This window comes from Carlito syrichta, unplaced genomic scaffold, assembly GCF_000164805.1.
Source record: "Carlito syrichta isolate Samal-C Ts95f unplaced genomic scaffold, Tarsius_syrichta-2.0.1 Scaffold303245, whole genome shotgun sequence".
Classification (NCBI taxonomy): domain Eukaryota; kingdom Metazoa; phylum Chordata; class Mammalia; order Primates; family Tarsiidae; genus Carlito; species Carlito syrichta.
The window spans coordinates 275711-284418 of NW_007247341.1; positions in this window are offsets into that span (position 1 = coordinate 275711).

Consider the following 8708-nt stretch of genomic DNA (forward strand, 5'->3'; position numbering starts at 1 on the left):
AAAAAAAAAAAGAAAGAAAGAAAACAAAAAAGAAAAAAGAAAGAGGTTTCCAGTGGACACATTGCTTAAGGAGAGGGACTCCCCTCACTCATGGCAGGCGGGGGTGGGGGGTAAGCGCACCTGTCTCTTCCTTGCTTCTGAGCTGCTTTCCGTGTTTTTTGTTTACTTCATTTTAGTCTGAGCTTCTGAAAACAAGCAAACAAATAAATGACTACAGTCATCTCTGGTATCTGTAGAGGATTGGTTTCAGGCCACCCATGGATACTAAACCAGCAGATGTTCAAGTCCCTTATATAAATGCGGTAGCATTTGCCTATAACCTACAAGCATCCTCCCATATACTTTAGATCATCTCTAGGTCACTTATAATACCTAATACGGTGCAAATGCTGTGTAAATAGTTGTTATACTGCATTCTTTTTATTTTTATTATTATTATTATTTTTAGAACCTTTTCAACCCGAGGTTAGTTGAATCTGAGAACGGGAAACCCTTGGATATGGAGGGCCAACTGTAATGACAAACTGTGACACTGGTCATGTGGACCTCCTTAATTAATAAACTACATTAGTAAATGTCTTTATTTTGTTTTAAAATTACCACAGAAATCTTCTTAGAGAGCTAAACTTCATTATTGGAACAGACTAATGTTGCCTTGTAGATAGAATTTGAAGTCCACAGAGTGTCTAAGCCGTTTCACCTGGTATGTCCACGTCCATAATTCTAAGTCATGTGTGCAACCCTGGCCTCTTTTGAAGCACCCGTCTCACCTACCGACTACATAGATGGCTGAGGGGCCATCCCTTCAACCTTCCCTTTACAGCCTCAGAATATAATTGTATGACAGATTGTTGGATTAAAAAGCAGCCACTGTGGATAGTATTATGCCTGTGTGCATAGTGTTCCCAGCTGAGCCTTGTAGAGTGCTGTGTGATCACGCCCCTGTTCTTACTTCCTCCTTCTCCCGTGTTAATGATTGCTTTTCTTTTTCTTTTGGTGAGTTTTCTTTCTCACATTTTAAAAAAATTTTTATTTTATTTTTATTTTTTTTGAGCTGGAGTCTCACTCTGTCGCCCAGGCTGGAGTGCAGTGGCCGCTCCCGGCCACCGCAGCCTCGACCTGCTGGGCTCCGGCGATCCTTCTGCCTCAGCCTTCCAAGTAACTGGAACTACAGGCGTGTGCTCCCACACCCGGCTGATTTTTTTGATTTATGGTAGAGATGAGGTCTTGCCAAGTTGCCCAGGCGGGTCTCGAACCCACTGGCTCAGACAACCTACTCACCTCGGCCTCCCAAAGCGCGGGATTACAGGCTGAGCCACCGAGCCCGGCTTCTTTCTCACACTTTTAAATAATCTCTGGGTACAGCTTTTCCCAGGAAAATCCTCAGTCTTCCCCATGTAGTAATCTGTCTGTTCCATTATTTTCTTGAAGACATCCCTCCTGGAGATTTCCAATCCCCTTCTCTCTGTCATTCTGGGACTTCTTTTTCAGCCGTCCTTGGCACTGCCTTGCCTTTCTCTGCGATTTTATTTCCTGGTTCCCAAATCTCATGTCTTCCCAAGAGAGGCATGAAAAGAGGACGGGGCAAGCAGTGGGTATACACACACATGCACACACATCCGTATATTGTATCTTAAGTGTATTGAGGCGTCATTTACACAGTGAAAAGTACCAGGTCTTAATTGCACAGTTCCATAGGGCTTGGCAAATGAACGTCCTGGTCAAATGGAGAGCATTTCTATCTCCCAGAAAGTTTCCTTGTGCCCCTTCCCAGTTGATACCAGTCCACACCCCCAAAGCGGCTACTGATCTGATTTCAACCACATGAATTAGAATTGTTTTGCCAATTACGGAGCTTCTCCATATAAATGGAATTATAGAGAAGAAATTTGGGGGATTTGGGGGGAGGGTCTAGCTTTTTTCACGCAACACAGTATTTTTCACATTCATTCTTGCTGTTGCTGCATGAAGTTTGTTCCTTTTAATGCCAGGACAACTGCGTTTTATTCATGCCTGTCTTAGTCAGTCTGGCTGCTATAACAAGAATATCAAAGACTGGTGGCCTAAACAGCGTACATTAATTTCCTCATTACATCAGGAATTAGGGTGATAACATGAGAATTTGGGGAGACACATAGCATTCATGTCCTTCTCACATGCCAAATACATAGGGCCCCTGCTGTACAAGGGTTCAGTTTAGGATTTTTAATTTTATGATGGGCTTATTGGACATAACCGATCATAAGTCAAGGAGCATCTGGACTCACAATGGTTTGACTTACGATTTTTTTTTTTACTTTCCTAGGTTCATCAGGCTATTAAATACATTTTTGACTTACGATGGGTTTATTGGGATACAACCCCATCATAAGTCAAGGAGCATCTGTACATTCATTTTATCCTCCAAAGACTTAACTAATTCGGGAAACAATTCTAATGTCTGAAGTCCAACGTCTCATCTAAATATAGTCGAATCAGGCTATGGTGGCTTGAGCCTGTAATTCCAGCACTTTAGGAGGTCGAGGTAGGAGGATTACTTGAGCCTGGGAGTTCAAACCGGCCTGGGCAACATAGTGAGACCTCATCTCTACAAAAATAATTAAAAAATTAGTCAGGCATGGTGGCACGTGCCTGTAGTCCCAACTACTCTGGAGGCAGAGGCGGAAGGATCACTTAAGCCCAGGAGGTCGAGGCTGTAGTGAACCATGATCATGCCACTGGACTCCATCCTGGGTGACAGAATAAGACCTTGACTCAAAATTTAACAAAATCAAATCAGATATGGGGAGGCTCTGTGTATGACTCATCCTTTCCAGTTGAGAATCTGCGAAACCAAACAAGTTATGTGCCTCTAAAATACAAAGGCAGGACAGGCATAGGCTAGACATTCCTATTCCCAAAGGGAGAAACAGAAAAGAGGAAAGGGGTGACAGGTCTGAAGCAAGTCTGAACTCTAAGACAAACTCTGTGAAATAGTCTTCCTTGAGAATGGTCATCCTTAGCTCAATACCCTGGCTTCCAGAGCCACTGGGATAGCAGCTCTGCTGGCCAGAGGTTACCCAAGGTCTCTGCTGGGCAGGCTTCATGCCTTTACATCTTTGGCTGGAGGCCATCTGGCCTACTGAAACCGAGGCAGTGGCACTGACGACCTCCAAATTGCCTTGGGGTCCTTTGTTCCTTTTCTGGGAGAATAGCACACATCCACATCCTTCCTTTGTTCCACTCATTCTTTCTGTTTCCTCTACTCCCAGCTGGTGGTGTTTCTGCTGGTGTGACCCATCTCTATTCCTGGCTTCTGTTGAGATGGATGATTAAGGTCATGGTTCATATCCTCACTAATCTCCTTATCAAATGGTTTTTCTACCACACCCTTAGTGTTCTCTCCAGAACACACTCTCACTTTTTGTAGTATGAATAGATGGATAATCATCCAAATCTTTCCGTTCTGGTTCCTCTCGCTCAGCTCAACAATTCGTTCTTCCATTCCTTTCTCTCTTCTTGCATTTTACCATAAGCAGTTGGGAGGAACCGAGTAGCTCCCTCAAAACCTTGCTTAGAAATGTCCTCAGTTAAACAGCTAACTTCATCGCTCACAAGTTCTACCTTCCACGAAACGCTAGAACACAAATACACTTCAGTCAAGTTCTTTGCCACTTCATAATAAGGATGGCCTTTCCTTCATGGCCAAAGATCACGTTCTCCATTTACATCTGAGACCTCGTCTGAATGACCTTTGCTTTCATATCTCTATCCGCATTCCACTCATGGTTACTTACGTATGCTCCAAGAGCCCGTTCATAATGACACAGGACAAGAGTCACGGGAATAATAATTTTAAATTTGTGTGCACCTAATACTATACATAACGTCAATATACTTAAGCAAAAGATGGACAACTAAAATAAGAAATAAACACACTCGCAATCGTGGGAGGAAATTTTGAAACATTTCTCTCAGCAGTGAAAGAAAAATCACTGGTGTCGAAGATTTGAGCATGACTAACATACTTGAACTAAATGCCATGTAGAACTCGTGCCCAAAGGCAGAATACACAGTCTTTTCAAGCAAACGAAGAACACACAAAAAGTCATACTATAATGGGCCATGAAAAACAAGACTCAATAGATTTCAGAGGCATGTCCTCTGACCACAATGAAATTATTTTGGAAATAAATTATTAAAAGTTCAATCAATAATGAAAAGAATATTGCAGTCATAACACCAGAAAGTGTGTTAGGTTTGACTGATAAGATTCTAAACCAGTAAACAGCTCAGACTGCCTGAACTGAGAAAAGAAGAAATAATTATGCATCATTTTATAAGACAAATGAAATAAATGTGTTTTGTTATGAACATAATAATTAAAAGTAAACATTTCTACTTGGTTGGAAATGATGAAAGACACTTTTACATATATTATGAGTCAAATAACGAATCACAATGAAAACTGAAAAATATTTAAATGAAACTAAGATGAAATAATACATACAAGGACATGTGAAATATGAAACATCAGATAGGAAAAATATCAGAATATCAATAATTTAAATACACAGTTCAGTAATCACTACAGAAGAGCTAAATAAACACCAAAGGGACTGAAAGAAGAAAGTAATAAATATAGGAGAAGTTAGTGAAATATAAAATAAGCCGGGCTCGGTGGCTCAGCCTGTGATCCCGCGCTCTGGGAGGCCTAGGTGAGTGGATTGCCTGAGCCAGTGGGTTCGAGACCCGCCTGGGCAACTTGGCAAGACCTCATCTCTACAATAAATCAAAAAAATTAGCTGGGCGTGGTAGCATGCGCCTGTAATTCCAGCTACTTGGAAGGCTGAGGCAGAAGGATCACCAGAGCCCAGCAGGTCGAGGCTGTGGTGACCGGGAGTGTGCCACTGCACTCCAGTCTGAGCGACAGAGTGAGACTCCAACTCAAAAAAAAAAAAAAAAAAAGGAAATATAAAATAAACATATAAAACAAGGAACAACAAGGTCAAATTTGGTTCTTTAAAAAGATTAATAATTGACAAACATCTGGCATGACTGATCAAGAAAAAAAGAGAGAAGACACAATAACCCAAATCAGGAATTTTATAAAAAAGGAGACATCACTACACATGCTGCAGACACTAAAAAAGATCATAAGCGCATATTATCAACAATTTTATGCCAATACATTTGAATAATCAGATGAAATGGAAATATTTGTAGAAAAAAGTGACTTGCCAGTTTTGACTTAAGAAGAAATAGACAAATCAGATAATTCTAGGACAGCATTGTCCAAGGGAAACCCAACAGGAGCCACAGATATAAATCATGCATGTAATTTTAAATTGTCAAGTAGCCATGTTTAAAAAAATTTTAAAAACTGCTGTAATTAATTTTAATAACATATTGTATTTAACCCAATATACTCAAAATATGATTTTGACATATAATCAGTATAAAATTTATCAACAAATATTTTACATTATTTTTTGGTACTAAGCCTTCAAATTCTGGCATGTATTTTACACTTAGAAGTACATCTCAATTTGCACTAGCCATGTTTCTAAGGCTTAGTTAGCACATGTAGTGAGTAGCGGCTTTATTGGACAGTGCAGATTTAGACCAAGGTTGCAGAAGCTGCTCTATCAGATATCAAGATTTATTATTATTATTATTTTGAGTTGGAGTCTCACTCCTTTGCCCAGGCTTGAGTGCAGTGGCATGCATGCTCATGGCCACCCCAGCTTCTGGGCTCCAGCGATCCTTCCACCTCGGCCTTCCGAGTAGCCCAGAACCACAGACATGCGCTACCATGCCTGGCTATTTTTAATTTTTTTGTAGAGACGAGGTCTCACCAAGTTGCCCGGGCTGGTCTCGAACTGGCGGGCTCAGGCAATCCACTCGCCTCGGTCTCCCAAATTGCTGGGATGACAGGTTGAGCCACTGAGCCCGGCCAAGATTTATTATTATTTTTTTAAATGTGGTAAATTAAGACAATGTAGGTTTTGTGCAGTCCTGGACAAAACCCCCAATGACTGTCTCATTAATCATCAGAAAAGGCAGATCAATACCACTCTGGAAAATACTATATACCCATCAGATTTCCAGAACTGGAAACTTCGAATGATGCCAAGTATTGGCAAGAATATGGAACAATATTTTATTTATTTGCCTGTGAGGCAAACATAAATCTAGACGTTCAGTTTACTGTTGAAACAAACAAGCAAGCTGTTCATAACGACAGAAGCAATACTGGTGCACTGAAGAAAATTAGAAACTATAGACAAGCAAAACAAAATGAAACAAAACAAAACAAATTATATTTCTGCTAGTCAGAGATCACCACTGTGACATGTGTGTATATCTGTGTGTATATTGGGTGTGTATGGGTGTGTTAAAGAGAAGAAGAGATAAGCTTGCTTTTCAGAAGCCTCAAGGATGCAGAGAGAATACTCAGGAGTATTGAAAATACTTCTTTTCAGTGAAGAAGGCAGAAAGGTGTTACATTAAATCTTTACAATTATCGAAAAGTGTTACCTGAAGCAGAGCATAAAAGCAATCTACATGTTTTATGATTGTTAACTTCCATCAAGAAAATGCTTCCTTTTTTTTTTTCTTTTGGCAGTCCATGGCTTATTTTTTGTGTATTATTGGCTCTTTTTAGACAAATGGCATTTGGAAAATGCCTAAAAATATAAAGAATATAAAAATCACTTCATCTCCCATAACTATCATTCTAGTGCATTTCCTTTTGAATGTGTGCTTATCTAAGGTAAATTTTGATCATATAATTTTAAATTAAGTAGCACACATGCACCGAAAAAAGGGAAGACATAGAGAAACATTTTTAAAAATAAAAACCATCCATGATTTCAATGACCAGTAGAGTCTTTTCAGCGTCAATCATCTTGCTTCATAAACTTTTTAATAACCCACACAAGGCAGCTTTGTAGCTACACATTGAAGGTGAGGGGTAGTGAAGCCTTTTTCTACTTCAGTGAAGCTGGGAAATCAAATAGGATCTCCCTCATCCAGTCAGCTAAGGAAGCTGCACCCGCATGTGTGATTAACGGGGTATATTGGGAAACGTATCATGAGTAGAGAAAGATTGACAGATCCAAGGAGTCAAGCATGATGGATTGCTTCAAAGCAGGCTGCTTACCAAGAGTGGCCTTTGTCATGCTGTGTAAGAAAATCTGTGCAAGAAAATCATGTTGCTGACAACTCAAAGGATATATTTACATGTATACATACATTTTTAGATCCCTTGGATGAACATCTGATTTGTGTTACACATTCTCAGTTTCAGAATTTCCATCTGGAATGTTACCTCACCAAACCAAACTACCCGACGTCTAGTTAGTTTGAAATTTAATTTTTTTTCCATTACCAGAAGGCAATTTTAGACTAATGTCTTTAAAAATATTGTAGTCTTTCTGCGGATATATTTCTCCGTTTTCATCAAAACAACATACTAAAGTTTACAGCAAATTCTTAGGAATAAATGAAGAAGATGGGCTTGAACATTCTATCAGTGTTTATGTACTCTACAGAAAGTGTTCCATTTTTAAGTCAATTAGAAAGCAAGATTTTTTTCCAGGCCCATGAAACTGTGGTGGTGCCTATGATGTATCAAAACAGAGAGATGGAAAAATGAAAATGGAATCAAATTTAGATGCTTTACCATGGCAATGACAGTGATACATACAAATAGTGAGTTGCTTCAGTGTCTGAATCAAAAATCTAAAGTTGTAAGCAAAAGATATAGACGCAAGCAATAAATTGGATTTCCAACTTTACATTCCATTGTCTGGGTGGGATATAGACACAGAACGAAAGCAGACATTGGATTGGAGGCAGAAAGCCAGTAAGGATCTGAGATTCCAGCTACCTCAAATCAGGATCTGTGTCAGATTCATTTTCCTCTTCCCATAAACCAAAGAACAATTCCTGGAGTTTGCGCTCAAAATGTATTGAATGGATGAGTGTGTGAACACATGGGGTTGTAGTCTGTGCTGTAGATTGTATGTTGTAGCCCATGTGCTTTGCTGAGTCCGTGATCTCATTACTACTTTGGCTCTCAAAAAAAAAAAAAGTTTTGCAATATAAAATCAAAACAAAATAAAATCAATAAATCAACAACTTTTCTGACGGATCTGTGCTAGGCATTGTGGCAGACACAACAATGGAGAAATCTTGGTTATGTGGGACATGCTGGGACGAAATGAAATAACAACCGAACGTTAAACACATTTGCGAATCCTGAGAGCCCCAGAAACATCGAACAGCTTTTAATTGAGGACTTGCCCTACTTTGTTGTTCACCAAAATTAAAAACAGCTTCAAACTGTTACTATTTTGACATGTTCCCTTGCTTTTGCCTCTACCACTGCCACCAAAAGCTAAGCATTTCTGCCTGACTGGAATACGTTGAGGTCAGGCTGACACCAACTGCTGGATGAGACTTGATCTGAAGTTTTGGTCGGATCAATTTGCCAACCCCACTGACCCAGAATTGTAGGTGGGACATTTACCACTCACCACATTAATCAATCTGACTGGATATTAAAACCATGCTTTATTTACTGTGGCACAGACTTAGCTTAAGGGTCTAAGTCTCACTTGAAGTGGGGTAAAGTGAAAAGTTCACATCCTGTGTCAACATGGAATGGAAGCAACCAATGAATTTAACAATAAAAAAATAGAGAGAGATGGGTCTTCATGATT